The sequence below is a fragment of the Oncorhynchus keta genome, unplaced genomic scaffold (genome assembly GCF_023373465.1).
Source record: "Oncorhynchus keta strain PuntledgeMale-10-30-2019 unplaced genomic scaffold, Oket_V2 Un_contig_2177_pilon_pilon, whole genome shotgun sequence".
In the NCBI taxonomy this organism is placed as follows: Eukaryota; Metazoa; Chordata; class Actinopteri; order Salmoniformes; family Salmonidae; genus Oncorhynchus; species Oncorhynchus keta.
The window spans coordinates 570,001-577,500 of NW_026282598.1; the positions used below are offsets into that span (position 1 = coordinate 570,001).

Sequence of the window (7,500 nt, forward strand, 5' to 3'; positions counted from 1 at the left end):
ACATCCTGTTAATACACACACATCCTGTTAATTCCACACACATCCTGTTAATACACACACATCCTGTTAATACACACATCCTGTTAAGACACACATCCTGTTAATAACACACACATCCTGTTAATACACACATCCTGTTAATACACACATCCTGTTAATACACACACATCCTGTTTATACACACATCCTGTTAATACACACACATCCTGTTAATACACACACATCCTGTTAATGCTGTTAATACACACATCCTGTTAATACACACATCCTGTTAATACACAGGTCTGTTAATACACACATCCTGTTAATACACACATCCTGTTAATACACACACACATCCTGTTAATTACACATCCTGTTAATACATACATCCTGTTAATCCTGGCACATCCTGTTAATACACACACATCCTGTTTATACACACACATCCTGTTAATACACACATCCTGTTAATACACACATCCTGTTAATACACACATCCTGTTAATACACACACATCCTGTTAATACACACATCCTGTTAATACACACATCCTGTTAATACACACATCCTGTTAAACACACATCCTGTTAATACACACATCCTGTTAATACACACATCCTGTTAATACACACACACATCCTGTTAATACACACATCCTGTTAATACACACATCCTGTTAATACTGAACATCCTGTTAATACACACATCCTGTTAATACACACATCCTGTTAATACACACATCCTGTTAATACACACACATCCTGTTAATCACACACACATCCTGTTAATACACACATCCTGTTAATACACACATCCTGTTAATACACATCCTGTTAATACACACACATCCTGTTAATACACACATCCTGTTAATACACACATCCTGTTAATACACACATCCTGTTAATACACACACATCCTGTTAATACACACATCCTGTTAATACACACATCCTGTTAATACACACACATCCTGGCCATCCTGTTAATACAACATCCTGTTTCACACATCCTGTTAATACACACACATCCTGTTAATACACACACACATCCTGGCCATCCTGTTAATACACACATCCTGGTTACACACATCCTGTTAATACACACATCCTGTTAATAGGTCATCCTGTTAATACACACATCCTGTTAATACACACACACATCCTGTTAATACACACATCCTGTTAATACACACATCCTGTTAATACACACACATCCTGTTAACACACACATCCTGCTGTTTATACACACATCCTGTTAATACACACATCCTGTTAATACACACATCCTGTTAATACCACACATCCTGTTAATACACACATCCTGTTAATACACACATCCTGTTAATACACACATCCTGTTAATACACACATCCTGTTAATACACCACACACATCAGGTGGGCATACACACATCCTGTTAATACACACATCCTGTTAATACACACATCCTGTTAATACACACATCCTGTTAATACACACATCCTGTTAATACACACATCCTGTTAATACACACATCCTGTTAATACACACACATCAGGTGGGTTAATACACACATCCCTACATACATCCTGTTAAACAGGTTCACCTGGGTTAGGGGTTAGAGGTCAGGTGGGCATAACACATCCTGGCCACATCCTGTTTATACAGGTTCACTGGGGGTTAATACACAGGTCCTGTTGGGCATACACACATCCTGTTAATACACACACATCCTGTTTATACAGGTCATGGGCATAAACGCTTCCTGTTTAGGCTGACACAGGTTACCTACACACAGGGGTTAATACACACACAGGTGTTAATACACACATCCTGTTAATACACGGGCTGACACATCCTGTTAATACACATCCTGTTAAGGTCCTGTTAATACACACATCCTGGGCTACACAGGTTCACCTGTTAATACACACACATCCTGTTAATACACACACATCCTGTTAATACATAACACATCCTGTTAATACCACACATCCTGTTAATACACACATCCTGTTCACCTGGGGATACACACATCCTGTTAATACACACATCCTGTTAATACACACACACATCCTGTTAATGGCCTGGCTGTTAATACACACACATCCTGTTAATACACACATCCTGTTAATACACACATCCTGTTAATACACACATCCTGTTAATACACACACATCCTGTTAATACACACACACATCCTGTTAATACACACATCCTGTTAATACACACATCCTGTTAATACACACATCCTGTTAATACACACATCCTGTTAATACACACATCCTGTTAATACACACATCCTGTTAATACACACATCCTGTTAATACACACACATCCTGTTAATACACACATCCACACACATCCTGTTAATACACACACATCCTGTTAATACACACATCCTGTTAATACACACATCCTGTTAAACACCATCCTGTTAATACACACACATCCTGTTACACACCACACCTGTTAATACACACATCCTGTTAATACACACATCCATACACACATCCTGGCCACATCCATACACACCTGGGGGAGGTTTAATCACACATACATCCTGTTAATACACCACATCCTGTTTATACACACCCAGACCACACATACACACACACCCTGACCACACATACACACCCTGCCACACATACACACATCCTGTTAATACACACATCCTGTTAATACACACACATACACCTGTTAATACACACATCCTGTTTATACACACACCATCCTGTTAATACACACACATCCTGTTAATACACACATCCTGTTAATACACACATCCTGTTAATACACACACTGTTAATACACACATCCTGTTAATACACACACACACTGTTTATACACACACCCTGTTTACCACACACATACACATCCTGTTACATACACACCCTGTTAATACACACATCCACATCCTGTTAATACATACATCCTGTTAACACACACATCCTGTTAATACACACATACACCCCGAACACACATCCTGTTAATACACACATCCATACACACATCCTGTTAATACACACCCTACACACATCCTGTTAATACACACCTGTTAACACACACATCCTGTTAATACACACATACACCCCGACCACACATACACCCTGACCACACATACACCCTGACCACACATACACCCTGACCACACATACACCCAGACACACATACACCCTGACCACACATACACCCCGACCCCACATACACCCTGACCACACATACACCCCGACCACACATACACCCCGACCACACATACACCCTGACCACACATACACCCTGACCACACATACACCCGGACCACACATACACCCCGACCACACATACACCCTGACCACACATACACCCTGACCACACATACACCCCGACCACACATACACCCTGACCACACATACACCCTGACCACACATACATACACCCCGACCACACATACACCCCAGACCCCACACATACACCCTGACCACACATACACCCTGACCACACATACACCCTGACCACACATACACCCTGACCACACATACATCCCGACCCCACATACACCCCGACCACACATACACCCTGACCACACATACACCCTGACCACACATACACCCTGACCACACATACACCCCGACCACACATACACCCTGACCCACATACACCCGACCACACATACACCCCGACCACACATACACCCTGACCACACATACACCCTGACCACACATACACCCACATACACCCCGACCACACATACACCCAGACCACACATACACCCGACCACACATACACCCTGACCACACATACACCCTGACCACACATACACCCTGACCACACATACACCCGACCACACATACACCCTGACCACACATACACCCTGACCACACATACACCCTGACCACACATACACCCCGACACATACACCCGACCACACATACACCCTGACCACACATACACCCTGACCACACATACACCTGACCACACATACCCCGACCACACATACACCCCGACCACACATACACCCTGACCACACATACACCCTGACCACACATACACCCCGACCACACATACACCCCGACCACACATACACCCAGACCCCACATACACCCTGACCACACATACACCCTGACCACACATACACCCCGACCACACATACACCCTGACACACCCGACCACACATACACCCTGACCACACATACACCCCGACCACATACACCCCGACCACACATACACCCTGACCACACATACACCTGACCACATACACCCTGACCACACATACACCCGACCACACATACACCCTGACCACACATACACCCTGACCACACATACACCCTGACCACACATACACCATGACCACACATACACCCTGACCACACATACACCCCGACCACACATACACCCAGACCACACATACACCCTGACCACACATACACCCCGACCACACATACACCCCCTGACCACACATACACCCTGACCACACATACACCCTGACCACACATACACCCCGACCACACATACACCCCGACCACACATACACCCTGACCACACATACACCCTGACCACACATACACCCCGACCACACATACACCACACATACACCCCGACCACACATACACCCAGACCCACATACACCCTGACCACACATACACCCTGACCACACATACACCCTGACCACACATACACCCTGACCACACATACACCCCGACCACACATACACCCCGACCCCACATACACCCCTGACCACACATACACCCAGACCACACATACACCCTGACCACACATACACCCTGACCACACATACACCCTGACCACACATACACCCCGACCACATACACCCCGACCACACATACACCCCGACCACACATACACCCTGACCCCACATACACCCTGACCACACATACACCCAGACCACATACACCCACACATACACCCAGACCACACATACACCCTGACCACACACACACATACACCCAGACCACACATACACCCCGACCCCACATACACCCCGACCACACATACACCCTGACCACACATACACCCTGACCACACATACACCCTGACCACACATACACCCTGACCACACATACACCCCGACCACACATACACCCTGACCACACATACACCCTGACCACACATACACCCACCACACATCCCGACCACACATACACCCAGACCACACATACACCCCGACACATACACCCTGACCACACATACACCCTGACCACACATACACCCCGACCACACATACACCCTGACCACACATACACCCCGACCACACATACACCCAGACCACACATACACCCTGACCCACATACACCCAGACCACACATACACCCCGACACATACACCCTGACCACACATACACCCTGACCACACATACACCCCAACCACACATACACCCTGTACAACACAAACACCTGACCACACATACATCCTGACCACACATACACCCTGACCACACATACACCCTGACCACACATACACCCCGACCACACATACACCCACACATACACCCCGACCACACATACACCCAGACCACACATACACCCTGACCACACATACACCCCGACCACACATACACCCACACATACACCCCGACCACACATACACCCCGACCACACATACACCCAGACCACACATACACCCCGACCACACATACACCCTGACCACACATACACCCCGACCACACATACACCCTGACCACACATACACCCTGACCACACATACACCCACACATACACCCGACCACACATACACCCAGACCACACATACACCCCGACACATACACCCAGACCACACATACACCCTGACCACACATACACCCCGACCCACATACACCCTGACCACACATACACCCTGACCACACATACACCCTGACCACACATACACCCTGACCACACATACACCCTGACCACACATACACCCACACATACACCCCGACCACACATACACCCAGACCACACATACACCCTGACCACACATACATCCAGACCCACATACACCCTGACCACACATACACCCTGACCACACATACACCCCGACCCCACATACACCCAGACCACACATACACCCTGACCACACATACACCCAGACCACACATACACCCTGACCACACATACACCCCTGACCCACATACACCCCGACCACACATACACCCCGACCACACATACACCCTGACCACACATACACCCTGACCACACATACACCCTGACCACACATACACCCACACATACACCCTGACCACACATACACCCTGACCACACATACACCCTGACCACACATACACCCTGACCACACATACACCCACACATACACCCTGACCACACATACACCCTGACCACACATACACCCCGACCACACATACACCCTGACCACACATACACCCCGACCACACATACACCCCGACCCACATACACCCCGACCCCACATACACCTGACCACACATACACCCCGACCACACATACACCTGACCACACAAACACCCTGACCACACAAACACCCTGACCACACATACACCCTGACCACACATACACCCCGACCACACATACACCCTGACCACACATACACCCTGACCACACATACACCCCGACCACACATACACCCCTGACCACACAAACACCCTGACCACACATACACCCCGACCACACATACACCCCGACCACACATACACCCTGACCACACATACACCCTGACCACACAACACCCTGACCACACATACACCCCGACCACACATACACCCCGACCACACATACACCCCGACCACACATACACCTGACCCACATACACCCTGACCACACATACACCCTGACCACACATACACCCCGACCACACATACACCCTGACCACACATACACCCTGACCACACATACACCCCACATACACCCCGACCACACATACACCCACATATACACCCCGACCACACATACACCCAGACCACACACCCCGGACACACCCCGACCACACATACACCCTGACCACACATACACCCTGACCACACATACACCCTGACCACACATACACCCCGACCACACATACACCCACACATACACCCTGACCACACATACACCCTGACCACACATACACCCCGACCACACATACACCCGACCACACATACACCCAGACCACACATACACCCTGACCACATACACCCCGACCACACATACACCCTGACCACACATACACCCCGACCACACATACACCCAGACCACACATACACCCTGACCACACATACACCCCGACCACACATACACCCCGACCACACATACACCCTGACCACACATACACCCTGACCACACATACACCCCGACCACACATACACCCTGACCACACATACACCCTGACCACACATACACCCCGACCACACATACACCCCGACCACACATACACCCTGACCACACATACACCCTGACCACACATACACCCTGACCACACATACACCCTGACCACACATACACCCCGACCACACATACACCCCGACCACACATACACCTGACCACACAAACACCCTGACCACACATACACCCTGACCACACATACACCCGACCACACATACACCCTGACCAC

At 48.4% G+C, this 7,500-nt stretch overlaps 1 pseudogene; it reads right to left on the reverse strand.

Moving 5' to 3' along the window:
* The window catches only part of LOC127921215 (fascin-like), a 57,194-nt pseudogene that overhangs the window by 48,858 nt on the left and 836 nt on the right, over nucleotides 1-7,500 (reverse strand).